We start from the raw sequence: 16,702 nt of genomic DNA on the forward strand, positions 1-16,702 counted from the left end.
TCTGTATAGCCTTTGTTTTTTTAGGTAGGCTCCACACCCAGAGTGGAGGCCAACGTGGAGCCTGAACCCACAACCTTGAGATCCAAGACCTGAGCTAAGATCAAGAGTTGGACACTTAACCAACTGAGCTACCCGGGCACCCCCTAGACTTTTTTTTTTTTTTAATAAAACTGTACAGAACATTTAATATATTGCTCTTTGGGGGGTATTTGATGTATCCCCAGTGTATTATAGCTGAGCCGCTAATTTTGTTGCTTCATCAACATTAACGGGCTCATTTTCATGACACTGCTGAGGAATCAGCTGTTCTGTAGAGGTTCAAGGGAAAGGTCTTTTGAGAAATGTGGAAGTTCCCTTTGTGTATCTACAAAAGCTTTTTTCACTCTTAACTTTTTCATCACTCACAACGTTTATCTTCTTAAGATTAGTGGTAACTGGTTTTGCTTTGTTTTTAGCCTTAAAGTTTTTTTGGCTGGCTATATGAAATACATTCCTGGACTTCTGCCCTCTTAGTTTGTTCTTGGCCATTGTCTTCGATAACCCTCATGGAGCAGCTCAAACTCCAGGTGACGTCATCTCCCTTTCTATATAGACTTTCGAGTTCAAAGATGAAAAAGAATGAAAGGTGAAAATAGCCTGTTTAGCTAAGAGAGAGAAATTTACAGTTATCTATCACTCCAACAGTTGTGTGTGTTTAATGTGTGTTTTAATCTTCCCAACCTCGGAAATTGAACCCATCATTCACTAGGGCAGGTTTTTTTTATTAGCCAAATATATTTACAGTAAAGTTGTAATTCCTTTTATGTGTTTATCATTTCCCATTTCAAAGCACTTTCTCTAGACTTAAATTATAGCACCCATTTTGCAGATCAGGAAACTTGACTCAGATGGACAAAAGGACAAACCAGGGTCACAGGGCTAATTAGCTATGGCACCAGAATTAAAATCTGGCTTTCTTATTTATTATGGGCTTCTTTTGTGGGGGGAAATGGAATATTACTTTCTATGCAAGGTTTATATACTAGTCTTTGAGATTTCCTCATGCAGAAAAAAAGGTACCATTCTCCAAAGTGCCTTGGAGCTGCTGTCAGGAACTGACTTTCAGGTAGAGTGCCTTACTGGTATACCCTATTTCATATTACTTATGGCTTCACAGAACTGAAAGACATTTTGCGGCAAAAAGATCTGAAATCACCTTTTAATAGAATCTAACCATGCAAAAGTTATTTAAACTCTTTGAGTTTGTTTCCTCACCTACAAAATGGTGACAATATTGCTAATCCCACAGTGCTGGCATAAGGCTTCAATAAATGACATTCGTAAAGCACTGTGCTAGTAGATTGTAGATGCTCAGTGTTAAAATTCTTTTCTTCTTCTTGAAAAAAAAAAATGCTTTCAAAATAACAGAGTTAGGAGACTCAGGTTAAGGAAAACTGAGTTACTCAGTTACTTAGCTTTCCTTAACCTGAGTCTCCAGGATTCCCTCACACTTCTCAAGGACTGTCCACTTACAGGCCATAGCTCCCTCCCAAACTGTAGGACTCAAGAGGTAGGATCGGTAGATAAAGGCCAGATCACATGAAGCCTTGTAGGCCATGACACGCAGTTCGGAGTGGCCTGATCAGAAAGCAGTTTAAGGTTCTTCCTTCTGCTCCTCCAACTCACCAAGTTTGTTCCTACCTTGGGGACTCTGCACTTCCTCTTCCTTTTCAAGCAGACTTGAAACATGTGAATCTCAAGTGGTCACATAGCTCACTCCTTCACACGTGCTGTGCCATTCCAAGGAGGCTGTCTCTAACCAAATTAATTAAAATACCATCTCCCCGACTACTAGTCACTCTCTAATCCTTTAGCCTCTTATCTTGATTGGACTTTTTCCTCAACACTTACTGATACCTAAAATTATATTACATATTTATTTAATTACTGTCTATCTCTTCTGCTAGAATGTAAGCTTCATAAAGACAGGGACCTCATCTGCTTATTCACTCTGTTTCCCCAGTACCTAAAGGAAAGAATGGTAAATAGTAGGTGCTTAGGGGTACCTGGGTGGCTCAGTTGGTTAAGTGTCTGACTCTTGATTTTGGTTCAGGTACTGGTCCACTCCAGCATCAGGCTCCACACTCAGTGGGGAGTCTGCTTGGGATTCTCTCTCTCCCTTTCTCTCTGCCCCTATCCCCCCCCTCACCCCCCCCCCAATGCTGGCTCTCTCTCTCTCAAATAAATAATCTTTAAAAAATTTTTAAAAATAAATAGTAGGTATTTAATAAATAATGAATGAGTGAATGTGGATATTGTTCTATGAATGAAATGATGTTATTCTAGGACCATATTAGCTAGCACTGTGGATTTCTCAGACTGCCACCTTTACATCTGATTTTAATTGCTAAGTGCATTTTCAGCCTTACACTAGGATCCTTATAAAGAATAACTGTAAATGACATACTCAAAGAAACTGTATAAACATGAACTATTCTCTAAAATTGGCAATTTTGCTTAGAATAATATGCCATAGGCAAGACAGCAAGCAGAACTCTAAAACACAGATCTGATCTGGTCATCAGTCTGCCCCATTCTTCAGTGGCTGCCGTCCTTCTGGGCAATACTCAAAAGCTCCACTCTGAAGGACCCTTGAGATCTCTTCCGAGCTCTTGTGTGCCCCCTTGCATTATTTCCTAAAGAGGGTATCTATTCTCCCACATAATTATTAATAACACTTCTTTTCATTCTCAAAAGTGTACTATTTTGAGTAATGATATATATATGGTCATCCTACCTGTATAAACCCTTTTCCTCAAGTCCTTCCCTCCAACCACACCCATCTATCAGCAGGTCTCCAAACAGGAGAGGCGCTTTTGTACCTTTCTTTGAGCAATTTTCCCTCAGCCTAGGTCCATTCTTCCAGAGTCCAACTCTAATATCAACTCTTCCAGAAATCTTCCTCCAGCCTAACTTGGATTAGACACACACCCCTGGCTGCTTTGGAATTGCCTGAGGAGCTTTTGAAAATACAGGTATTTTCTGGGCCCTACCACCTAATGTTGGGATTTAGCAAATCTAGGATGGGCCCAGGAAATCTGCTTGCCCCTCCTAGCTGTTCCCACAACATCTTCTGTATACTGTTGTAGGTATGTGTGTTAGAACCGACTTACCTGCTTCCTTCAGGTGACTGTAACCTCCCTGAGGGCAGGACCCATGACCGTCACCCTTACTAAGTCTCCAATGACTAGAATAGCACCCAGTAAATGATACGTGAACAAATGAATAATAATGGCAAACATTTACAGAACACTTACTATGTGCCAGACACCGTTCTATGTATTTTTTGTGTATTTACTCATTATTTCAGAAAAAGTTTTAACCCTTAAGGGCTTAATAGTTAAGTTGAATGATAAAGGATATTAGGAACATTAAGGAACTATGAATTAATTCTGGAAAGTGTAAAGTGTGACATCCAAATTTGTTTCTTTAAGTAAACATTTATATTAAGACAGAATACTTCTCGAAAGTCTTCCCTAGTCCCATGCACATTGAATTGTGTTGATCATTTCCTAGATGAATACCCAGTGTGCCTTGTGGGAGAACTTTGTATGTCTGACAGAAATACCTATGATTTCATTCCTATTTCTGACCCTTCCTGACCGTTTTGTGCTTAGTCATCACATTGCACCTTCCAGTATTCTCTTTTCTACCTCAGACCTCTTTAACAAAATGCCTGGGGAGGAGAACAATAGTAGAATTTCTCCACTATACCCTTCAACTTTAAAATTTAGCACCCTCTGTGGACAGCCTATAAAATTAAGGGGATCTTATGAAGGCCCTGTGACTCACAAAGAGCCTAATGCATTTAAATGTACAATTCTGGTAACGGTGTCAGATTATGGATTTCCAAATGGCAGCCGCAATCATGATTTAGAACAGATGGCCAAACCGCAGGCAACAGAATCAACAGAATATTCTGCCATCCCAAGAGGCTAACAGAATCCAAGAGAAGTATCTTGACATCACCTAAATTGGTAAACAGCTCAAAACAATCTTAATTAACAGTTTGTTGGAGCACTTAATGACAGAGAGCATGCCTCAGTAGAAATTGGCATTCTCAGGCACCTTCATATATTATTAACCGCATAGGAAGATGGTCGAATGCCCTGGAAAAAAACAGTCAAAATTAGAAGTTAGGAAATCTTGATTTTGGTCCAAGTTGTGACACCTAGGTGACCTTGGGCAGTAATCTGAACTTTCTGAACCTATTTCCTAGTTTAAAACATGACATCTAAGTTACCTTCTTTTTGCTTTAAATGTTTGCCCAAGGTAATTGGGAGGTGGGGGAGAACCTAAATGTAAATGAGCAAAATAAGAATCGTGCAAACATTTTGATAAAGTAAAATTCACCTTTCAATATACAAGAGGCTCAGTAGATGAAAGGTATCTGCTATTGTTCATTTTGTAACCAGAGTTACCGTGGCATTTTTTACCATTTTACTAGAAATACTAATGCTTGCAGCAGAGCAAACCAAAGTGCCTATGGGTGAGAGAAGTCTTCTTAAACCAACAAAATCATGTGACGTTGTCAGTTAAGACATGGTGACCATTTTGAACGTGGTCATCTTCAGTTCTCGGTATTGTCAGTCTTCTGGAATAGCCCTGGAAAAGAATAGGTTATCTTTTCAGCCTCACTTCCTAATCAGTGCGAGAGACCAATAAGGGAAGACTCTACAACGTCCCTCAGCAAGTAAGCTAAAATGCAGTCTCCAAAGTTTCAGCCCGAAATAGCCCGGAACTAGTCAAGTCTAGATGCCAACAGGCAAATTTTACTCTGTATTTTTTGTATCCTCCCCATGTTTCTCTGACAGAATTTTTTTTAAGGACTCCGTTCAAACTTTCAAGAAAAGTTATGGTTTGTGTGTATTAGTGATGGAAGAAGAGAGGTCAAAGGGAAAGGAGAGGGTACTAGAAGAAGGGGACAGAATTAAGCTCCCAGGAAGGAAGCCTACTGCTTCTCAAGTTACCATTTGTAAACCCTTTACCCGGTTCTGTTTGGCCTATTGTCCTGGGTAAATCATCCATTGAAAATCAAGCTCTTCAGCTCATTATATATTCTTCATTTGAGGTGACCAGAACTATTTCCTGAAACCTGGTTTGGGTGCTAATTACCTGCTCAAACACCTTGTAAACACCTCCGTGGATTTGTCATAGGAAGATTTCACTTTTTTAATTTTTCTTCAATTGAGCACACTTATTGCAAGTTCCCCTTGCAACTTCCCAGTCGTGACAATGAAGGCCTTCTACCGCTCCGGTTCTGGTGAAGTGAAGCTCACTCCTCCTCAGCTACCCCGAGGCATGGCTTGCCGCTCTGGCTCAATTGTAGAGAAATGTTTACCAAAGTCAGCCACATATTTCTATACAGAGAAGTAAGCTGCTTTTTCTTCCGGGGCCTCTCTCCCTCCCTCTGCAGGGAGGCAAGAACCCCTTTTTACAAATACCCGAAGCAACTTGTACAAAAGAGAATGGCACTCACAGTTTTTTCCCTTCAGATTTTAAAAATAACTGTTTCTGTCAGCCTTCCTCCTCTCGTAACCCTCCAACAGAAAAAAACCTCAAACTCACAGCCAGTGCCTGGCCATAGTGACAGGACGGTATTTCTCTATCAATTTTGAAACTGAAAAAAAAATTGTTTTTTTACTGCGGAAAAATGTTTATTCATTTATATAGCTGTGATTGAGTCAATACAAAATTTGTGTTGCCTTGGCTTTCCTTCCCACATCTAAATAAACCTAAGTCCAAAAGCATGAATGCAGGTGTCATCTTTAAGAAAAATAATCAAATAAAGACAGAAAAACAAGGAGCAAAACCACACCAAGAGAACCAATATAAGTCAATATTTTAAATACACAGTATTTCAATCTGTCATCTCGGGAAAAGAACTGGCAGACTAGAAATTCATCTGTTTCAGTCTCTGTCTGTTGCGTCCTGACTGGGCAAGATCTTTTCCCCCGCCTTTCCTTAAGAAAACCGAAGGTGAAGACGGTCTCTATGTGGCACTGTGGTATAAGTGACCGCTGTTGTGGAGGAGAAAAGCCCACGAAGCTTAAAAATTTTGCAAAGAGAAAACAATCCTCCTGCAGACCACAATAAATAAAATAACAGCAGTGGGGTGATTTGCAACCATGTAACGGGGCTTTTGTCTGGGTCTATTTCTCTGTGCCTTGAGGGTTTCTGTGTTCCTTCTCCGCAGGATCTCAGTGTTTCGCCCCTCCATTACAAAGGCCCAGGGCTTGAGCCCCTCCTCCAGCTGTTCACCCCCAATCTTGCCCATGCTGAGGCTTACTTACAGCAGACTGAAGAGTTTCAGTGGGGTGCAGGGCACTGCAATTTAGGATTTCTGCAGTACAGGGTGAATTTTCAAGAGTGCATCAGAGAGGGGAGCCAGACTTAAAAATAGCCTTTACTCATCCCATTAACCATTTCATTGCTGAATTGGTTTGTAAGGCAGGGCCAGCAGGCTTTTTTTTTTTTTTCCTCCTCTAGCAAACACTCAAATTGCTACAGCTGCTTCTGACAGTTTGTATGAAGGCAAAACTTCACTGTGTCTTGGAAAACAGGTGAATGCGTGGCGTGACCCATTACAGAAAGAACTGGGAAAAATTACTGTATTCTCCTATATGCTGGGTTTGAGGGTAGGAAAGAAGGGACGCATTTAGAGTGGAGGGTGAGGGTGGAGTGAGAGAAGGAAAAGAGAAATCTCAAAGAGAGGAGTGAAGAAGCCCCTTGTTCTGGTCTGTATTGATCTTATTTAAGCATGGGGAGAGCTGATGAGTCTGATTATTTTAATGACCATGAAACCTATGCATTCATAGAAATACATGAAGCTATGTAATCACCTTCTAAGTAATATCAAAGAACCACAAAAGGGCTAGGGGGAGGGGCGTCACCGTATAATAGTATTTACATCATACAAGGCACCGCAGGCCAAGGTAAACGACCGGCTGAAGTATCTCTAGGGGGAGAGGAGCCTAAAATTCAATACTTCATGGCCCTGGCCCATCGAAAGCAAGGAAGGATAAGGCGCGGGAGCAATAATTGTGTCTATTTTGGTATTTCGGCAAGGGAAATGCTGATGTTCGAGCTTTGTGAGGAGTTTATAAAGCAAGTAAAACTTTGGAAGTGCAACAATACAGAATATACAGACAATGGACAAAGTCAGAGGTTGTTAACCAAGTGAAGGTTATTGTGACAATACACTTTACATTTGGAATAATAATGAAGACACACTTGGTTCAATCCAAACTACCTTAAATAAACTGACATTTTAATGTAACATTATAAAATTATGTGACTACTTGTGTAAGGGAAGGTACTAAGAATCTGAGACACTGATGCTGTCTTGGAAACTAGCAAGAAAGAGAGGACACATCCCAACAAAGATGACTAGCAATATGACATTGATCATTATGAGTTGTAGTTAGCGGATTCCACCGTTATTTGTGATTTCAACGAAGTTCCACACTTAACAAGTTAGTGCAGATAAAAGGAAGGGTCCCAACTCTGGAAGCTGACAGACCTGGTTTCCAATCCTACTGCTTCCACTTGTTAGTTCTCTAACTCTGGAAAGATTATGTAATGTCTGTGGGCCTCAGTTTTCTCATCTGCAAAATGGGGTTATCATCATCTGCCTCCTCTGGTTGCTGCGAGGATTAAGTAAGATAATAAATGGAAAGCACCTAGTTGTATTTGGGCAGGTGCCCAATCATAACAGCTATTATAATTGTTATAATTAACCCCATTGCTCTAAGTAGGTAACAGAAATTCTTAAGAAAATTATAAACCCCAGGAAAATAAAATCTAATTTAAAAAAATACCCTAAGCCCTTCAAACCATGAGGTTTCTGGTCATGAATCTGTCATTAATCAAATTGCTACAAACAGAGTTGCCAGATAAAAAATAGGACTCTTAGTTAAATCTGAGTATCATATGAACAACAAATATTTTTAGTACAAGTATGTCCCATGCAATATCATACTGGAAAATTATTGTTTATCTAAAATTTAAATAGAAATTGAACTTTTTTTTTTTTGCTAATTCTGCCAACCTAACTGCAAACAGTCAAAACCTGAGTATGTTTAATTCCTACTTCCTGTAGCCCAAGTTTCATTGGAGGTCATAGGGAAGGAATCCTTATTTCAGGAAGTTTTTTAAAAAAATTATTAATACATGAAATTCATGTTATTAAAATGTTTCAAATATCCAGAACATGACTTGTCGCTATCAGAAGGAAAACAACTGCCCTTTTCCCATTTCACAGTTAACCACGTGGCTTTGGTTTTTAATAATCTCGCACCCACACCATGGCGATGTGCTGCTGTTTCCAGGTTCCCTCGGCCAGCTCCGAACCAGCCACTACCAGGCCTGGAACAGTTTTGTTTTGTTTTGCCTTTCCTCTTTCTCCAGTGCAGGGCTCCATGGAAACTGGAGTATGCACACAGACCAGTGGCGCTGACACCAGCCTGACGAATAAGACACCCAAATCGAGATTCTCAGGCTGAAGGAATGGTTCCCCTCAGTAAAGTGATATTATGTAGGTGAGGGGAGATGTACATTCAGGACATGTGTAGGTCAATGGAGTAAACGTAAAGTGGTATTCTGGACATGTCTGTGACATTTTGCGTGTGTTTCGTTAACACTCGGTATTCCTTTGTTATTTCAGGTCTTCTGTGCTGACAGGGTAAAGACCTGATGCAAGAGCGTAAAAAAATTCAGAAACTTACGTCAACAATAAAGTTAATACTTGAAGTGTGAGCTTTGAACTCTTAATTCTGTGAGACACTACCTATGTATGGAGAATGTTAATAAGGGTTTCTGATTTAGCATCGTCAACAAAAGACAACGTACTAAAGTTTGCTTTCACACATGTTTACTTGGCTTGGTGGTAAGACACAGGCTAATGTATAAAACTCAGGTATATTATTCACTGATATGAGAAAGGAAAAAAGGTTTCAAAAATTACTTAAAATGAGGATTTTATTTTAGTGTTTAAGAATATTAAAAAGTTTAAAAGTTGTGGTTCTTGCCTCTCTTAAGTTCCCTTATTCCTCCCTGACACGGAGGTGTTCTCTTAATTTTTTGAAATTTTATGACATCCCAATCTGTATTTAAATGCCACAAATCTCTTGAACAATTTCTGAGCAAATTTTAAGGACTGGTTGGTTTTGAAAACTCTTTGTGGATATTACCGTCCTATCAAAGTCCCTCTTTCATCTAAACTTAGAATTTAAAACAATGTGACCAGAAAAAATTGTGAAAGCAAACAAAAAGCCAAAAGAACATTAGAACAACACATTTCCCTTTGAAGGGCAGAGAAAAATCATGGGTAATTCAGGGCAGTTGATTTCTAGAGAACTCCAGCTATCAGAATAGAATGACTTTGTTGGGAGTAGCCGCCCGATGGTCCTGGCCATTACATGTCAATCTGTCAAACCAACAAACAAAAACACCACAGGCTTTAGCACAAATAGCATATGACAAATGCAGATGTGCCTCTGAAAAGAATCCTTTGCTTTTTAAACACCTGCAAGAATTCCAAAACAACTGGCAGGCCTTCCACTCGGCTAAAGCCACTCTCCTGACCCTGAGTCCCGAGTGGTAAAGAAAAAATGCCTAGAATGTACAGTATTCCCTTCCCATTTGGAAGAGCGGTGGGGGGCTGATGAGGAACAAATACAGTGTTGATATCACAATGCCATGCACCTGCTTTGGATGTAAAAAGAAAAAGTTTATTACAGGAACCGCAGCATTTTTTCATCTTTTCATTAAGCAGTGGTGAGCAAATTCAAGTATGTCTCCCTTGTATTAGGTTGACCCATCCTGAATGAAAAGGGTCTATTGAGAGTGTTCTCTTTTTTTTTTTTCCCCCAACAGGTATATTGTCTTCCTTTCACAATTAAATTGCTCCCTACGTTTTGGTTTAGGCAGATAAGTAATTTGTAGTAGTGTTGCAAAGTTAGTGTTTCTTAGATCCTTAATTAGCCTAAAAATAAAATTGAGTTTACACTTTTATAGGCTATTTTTTAATTAAAAAAAAAGAACAACAAGCATCCCCCAAATACCTTTCTATTCGATGAACATGTTTACATCTAAAAAAAAGTATTACCAAAGAAACATAATTCATTCCGAGGGACTATTCCCACTGTGTGCATGTTAGCTGGTTATCTGTTGAAGTACCATCTTTATAAAGCCAGTATTCTAAAAACAATGGCTAACATAAATGTTTGTAAGGTCATCAGTTGGTGGAGGACAATGTCCCTTTAACCCGGCAATTTTTCTTTGCCAGAGTCGGTTGGATATTATTTTCATGTCTTCCTTACTAACAATCTGTTATAATATATATACATAGTTACCACATGGAATCTCTGGGGTTAGTAGTCAAACTATAAATATAGATAGGGCACTACTATGTTATCAGAGAGAATGTCAGCCAGAGCAGGCTGCCCAGTAGCAAATTACAAAGTTTTGGCTCCCAAGAATGAGATGCGTTGTTTGCCCTTGCACGCTGCAGCTGCTGCCCCGCCCCACCCCCCCCTCCTTTTTGGTGGTTTATTACACACAAGCTACTAATGAATGGGAGCCGCTGTTTTACAGTACACCACACTTACAGGACTTATCTCTAGGCCTACCACAGATTTGACTGATCAACAGCAGGGCACCGCCATCATAATTCTTCCTAGAAACAGGAGTATAAAAAGGGGTTTGTTGGAGGTTGGCTGGGTCTGCAGAGAATCCTGCCCGCAGGGCTTGCCGATGTCATCACTAGCTGTTATGGTCTTTGGCCTAATAAGGTACAGAAACAAAGATTGTTCACTTATTCAAGAAGACTAAAGCACCAGAATGATGGAAAGTAGAGGCAGCGGGGCACACATCCAAGTGGGATTAAGGCCACAAGTGCAACTTTATAGGCCTGTCTGGGTGGCAGAATACAGATCTGCAGCTGAAAATCTGCAGTTCAAACATAATTTATTATATGTCATTCATAGTTAGAGGTGGTTGTCATTAGGAGTTAAATCGCTGCACTGTGACCGACTGATTTTGGTAAGTATTTTTGGAAGCTTCTTATATGTTATCATAACTCCAAAACAGAGGCAGAGAAGGTAAACAGACTGATAAATAAACTGACAGCGCTATCTAAGAAATATATCTGGAAAAAGCCATGGTGCTTCATTTCTTTCCATTCTCTGCTTTAAAGTTGTATTATGTCCTTCGCGTCTCTAAATTTTAGCATTTCTCTTATTGCAGTAAAATATTAGAGTTTGCATCTCTTAGGCTTCCTCAAACTTTCTAAACATCAACAAAATGAATCTACCTATTTCCCAACAAAACAAACACACTACCCCTGTTTTATAAAGAGGAAATTTCAACTTGGGAAAGTCCTTTGCCGCAGGCCTGATGTCTATTGAATGACCTAGCAGAGAATAAAAGTCAGAAGTTAAATCTTCTAGTCTTTTCATCATACTTGTCCAATGTTGGCAGCATAGCAAGAACAGCAACACATATATACACTATATATGAGATTAGAGAAATCTGTCCTCTGTTCTTACATGCCAAATACTGCTGGAATTAGAAACGTGGGTTTTTGGTTTTTTTTAAGATTTTATTTTTAAGTAATCTCTACACCCAGTGTGGGGCTCAAACTCACAACCTTAAGATCAAGAGTCACCCGCTCAACCGACTGAGCCAGCCAGGTGCTCCAAAAACATGGGTTATTAAGAGTATTCCCACAATGAGCCCTGCACATTTTCTTTTATTTTTTTTAAATATTTATTTATTAGAGAGAGAGAGAGAATGTGTGAGAGTGGGGTGAGAGGCAGAGGGAGATGATCTCAAGCAGATTCCCCACTGAGCGAGGAGCCTGATGGGGGGTTTGATCCAAGGACTCTGAGATCATGATGTGAGCCGAAATCAAGAGTCAGACGCTTAACTGACTGAGCCACCCAGGCGCCCCCCTGCACATTTTCAAGTCACTGTACCATAGTATCTTGTTTCAGAGAGGGAGGACTATACTTGGCTGAGGCTCCATTGTATTATAAATGGACCGAATGTTCTAAGATCACAATAACTTAAAATTGATTTAATTAGGAGCACCTGAGTGGATCAGTCGGTTAGGTGTTGGACTCCTGACTTCAGTTTGGGTCATGATCTCAGGGTTGTGGGATCGTGGAGTCTGCTTGAAATTCTCTCTCTCCGTCTCCCTTTGCCCCTGCCCCCCCCAACACCCACTCACGTGTTCTCTCTCTCTAAAAAAAAATCGATTTCATTGGCTTTTATATGTATTTGTATTAATGTATTAATGAAGTTGGATTATCTTAATATTGTTTGTAGAGTTTGGGTATAGCGGGGCACAGGTATCATCAGCCTTAATAGAATCAGCATTAATGGATGTACACCATCTGGGAAGACTAGAAGTCAAATGTGGCAGTTTTTCAAATAATATTCTCCATAAACAGTCAAATAGCAAGTCATCCTCTCTATTCCACTCCCACCATTATGTTTTATTTATCCTGGTTTCAAACCATTTAAACATTTAAGATTGGTGTCATAAACTTAATATTCTCTTTAGTACCGAGGACATTGCCAGGCTTACTACTTTATTTAATCTTTTAGCACATTCCTTTCTATCTCCCTACTCCTACCCACTTTGTCCGCACATTAACTTGTGGTTGCCTTGCGCTGATTTCAGAAAGAAATGTCTTCTTTTTTTTTTTAATGTCTTCTTAAAACATTTAAAACCTCTTAAAACCACTGTATTTGTGAAGCTATTCTTCATCACATGGGAAAATTTGAGGTAAGAGAGTGTGCAACTGTGTTAAACAAGTTCTCCTCTGAACTCGGCTACTTACTAGCTATATGGCCTTATGCAATTTACCAAACTTCCCTGAGCCTCATTTTGATCATTTATAAAATGAGGGTGTATTATATGCCCACCCCTTCTGCATCCCTTGTTTTATTTTCAAGGATAAGATATTAGCAGTTGCTTTGAAGCAGAAACACCTGGAAAAAGCCTAAATGACCATCCACAGGAGAATGGTAAAAGAAATTCTGGCCCAACCCTACTGCAGCAGTTACAAAGAGTGAACAGATATCCATGTTATAAGTCTGTTCTCCTTGACGTATTATGAAGTGAGAAAATACACATAATAAAATTTCATTTGTTAAAAAAAAAACTTAGCATATATGTGTGCTGAATAAGAGTAGCTAACTCTGGGTGCCTGGGTGGCTCAGTTGGTTAAGCGTCTGCCGTCAGTTGGGGTCGTGATCCCAGGGTTCTGAGATCGAATCCCACATCGGGGTCCCTGGTCAGCAGGGAGTCTGCTTTGCCTTCTACCCCTCCCCTCTGCTTGTGCTCTCTCTCTCATGCTCACTCTCTCAAATAAATAAATAAAATCTTTTAAAAAAAAGAGTAGCTAACCCTTATAAAATGCTTAGTATGTAGCAAGCACGGTTGTAAGCAGTCCCCATAGAATTTCACTTAAATCTTTACAGTAACCCAATGAGATAGGACTGCTGTCATCCCCACTTTTACAGATGAGAAAACTGAGATCATGTATGTAGTAAGTTGTAGAGCTGGGACTCAAGCTTTGTCTAGATCCAGAGTCTATGTACTTAACTGCTATCATCTATCGACAGATCAATCAATCATCTATCTACCTACCAACTAGCCACCATCTGTCTACCTATCTTTCCATATGTGCCTTCACATACACGTCTTTCTATCTGAGAGCTAGAAGGATACAGGCTTCCAGAGAAGTGACAACAGGCACTTTTACCAATTCTACAAACCACTTTCACTTCTGCTTCTGTAAACTTTTATATTGTTTGCAGTGCCGTTGTCAAGTTTAGAATTATGGTACTGGGGATATCTGATATACAGCTACAGTAAATATAAAGGAAAAGCTTTGCAAACAAGTGGTCCTTAAGTGGGTATTGCAATGTCAATAATTTGCTTTAGGTGGAGCCTTAAATATGAATATTGTTTGTATCTTTGAAGGCAGGAGATATAACACTTTTCCTTTTAATTTGAACACCTTTTTCTTTCAATAGCACCTATGTAGCACCTTGTCCCTTAGGGGCACTCAAAAGCTGTATGTACTGACTGAAAGGAGACTGTAAGTGAAAGACTTCTGTTAGGACGGGGCTATAGTTTGAGGCTATGTAGTAGAGCAAAATTAAATTGAAATTAAATATATGGTTCTGGACAATTAACCAGTGCTTTATCCAACTTGGTTAACCAGCCACATACAAGAATGAGTGTTTCTTGTACCCTTGAGAACCCTTGCATCCATCCATAGTATTTGTCTCACATTTCATTCTAATTTGATGTTTGAGACATTTCAACCCATTTCCCCTGTAAAATATTCCTTGGGCCTGATTTCAAAGCCTTAGATCTAGGATTTAGTCTCTACTTGACTTGAGATTTCTTATCAGGAAGATTGACAGTTAACAACATTCTATTCCTAGACTCTTGCATGTTACATCACCAAAAACATTTGTATTAGTTTACTATTTTGATTATTGCAGGATGATTCTGATGTTTCCAGAATGTAGGCAGTGTGCCTTTATTCCCTGCTTCTTTGCCTTTTAGTATTTTTTTATTGAAGATTCTGAGGTTGTTCATACAATTGCTGATACTTCCTGATTGCAAGATATCTCTGCGGGCTTTTAAACATATTTAAATATATTTCTAAACTTTCATTCACTTGCATAAGCATGAATGTACGGCTTCTGAATGCAGAATTTAAAAAATGATTTTTTTCTTCTCTTAGGCTGAAGAGTCATTCATTTAAAAATACATTTTAAGATTCAGTGTTTATTTGTAACTCTATAATGGAATGCTGGAAGCAAGTGGCATATAAGAAGTGACCCACAAAATATCTTTGAAAAATGATAACTAATTTTCCATAAGAGTCTTCATTTTGATATTCGACGTTATTTTGCAAATATGAGAAATAGATATCCAGATGAGGATACTGAAGGTCACAGAGGCACCCAGGTCCAAGAATAATCTGGTGTGAGAAGCACTAGATTTCTCATACTTACTCTTTTTCACTGAATTTTAACTCTCTTTAAAAGAAATGGTTTTATAACTGGTAAAATGTTGTCATGGCACTTATGAGGACTTTGTTTCCTGGGCAAATAAACCTATAAATCAGCCTATTAAAATAGATAATATTCAGTCTTATTTTATGTTATTCTAGAAACTTTATCTTAAATCCATTAAACAATTTTCTATGGTGCCCTGGTACAATCTCACCCCTCTACCTTTCCCCTCCACCTGGAATACGGCCCGGCCCCATGTCTTTCTACCATAGTCCTACCTACTCTTCAATCCCCGTTTTCTCCAACAAGCTTCTCTAGGCTACTCTGTATTTTGATAGCTGTTTGTTCACACCTTTACCATAGCTTATCCTGAAAAGACATTTGTGCACACGCCAATTTCTCTTTCCCAGTTAGCTGGGCCCAAATCTTGAGATTTTTTGTACTTTCTGATTCCAATCCCTACTTTTTTCTTATTTTTTTAAGAGTTTATTTTTGAGGCACTCGGGTGGCTCAGTCAGTTGGGTGACCAAGTCTTGATTTAGGCTCAGGTCATGATCTCAGGGTTCTGGGATCCATATTCAGTGGGGAGTCTGCTTGAGGATTCTCTCTCCCTCTGCCCCTCCCCCTGCTCCAGTGCTCGCTCTCTCTCTCTCTCTCTCTAAAATAAATAGGTAAATCTTTTTTTGAAAAGTTTATTTTTAGGGATGACTGGGTGGCTCAGTCGTTAAGCGTCTGCCTTCGGCTCAGGTCATGAACCCAGAGTCCTGGGATCGAGCCCCGCATCGGGCTCCCTGCTTGGTGGGAAGCCTGCTTCTCCCTCTCCCACTCCCCCTGCTTGTGTTCCCTCTCTCGCTCTCTCTCTGTCAAATAAATAAATAAAATCTTAAAAAAAATAAAATAAAAAGTTTATTTTTAAGTATCCCCTATACCCAACATGGGACACTAATGTAAAACCCCAAGATCAAAAGTCACATGCTTTATTCATAATAATGAATTGCATCCATCAGCTCTCAAATAAGTGAGATATATTTACAATACTGAGAGAGAGAGGGACAAATCTGATATTATAGAAACTAATCCTCAAACGGCTGACTGAATTTTTCACAATGCATTGTGATTTTTCTACTACACAGTTATATACTTTTGCTTCTCTAAGAATATAGAACCTTTTTATGCCTGGTTGACTTACTTAAAAATGTCACTAGAAAAAATTCTTGTACCATTTAAAGTAACACCTTATTTTGCCAAAATTATATGAATCTGTCCAGGCTGATAACAACTTCAGGGGTGAGGGAGAAAGGGGGAGAGAGAGAGAGAAGAAGGAAGGAAAGAAAGAAAGAAAGAGAGAGAAAGAAAGAAAGGAGGGAAGGAGGAAGGAAACACACCTTTGCTACCACAGTATATTGGACAGGGATGACTTAAAAGAAAAATGAGGAATCTCTGATTTTTATTTATGCTTTTCTTTTTTTTTAAATTTTATTTATTTATTTGACTGAGAGAGACACAGCGAGAGAGGGAACACAAGCAGGGGGAGTGGGAGAGGGAGAAGCAGGCTTCCCGCCGAGCAGGGAGCCTGATGTGGGGCTCGATCCCAGGACCCTGGGATCGTGACCTGAGC

At 39.5% G+C, this 16,702-nt stretch overlaps 1 pseudogene; it reads right to left on the reverse strand.

Moving 5' to 3' along the window:
• Positions 1 to 228: 228 nt before the first annotated feature.
• Positions 229 to 534, reverse strand: LOC114206910 (ribosomal biogenesis factor pseudogene; annotated as a pseudogene).
• Positions 535 to 16,702: the final 16,168 nt, after the last annotated feature.

This window comes from Eumetopias jubatus, unplaced genomic scaffold (genome assembly GCF_037043125.1).
Source record: "Eumetopias jubatus isolate StellerSeaLion01/CBP00866 unplaced genomic scaffold, mEumJub1_p1.0 scaffold_1, whole genome shotgun sequence".
Classification (NCBI taxonomy): Eukaryota; Metazoa; Chordata; class Mammalia; order Carnivora; family Otariidae; genus Eumetopias; species Eumetopias jubatus.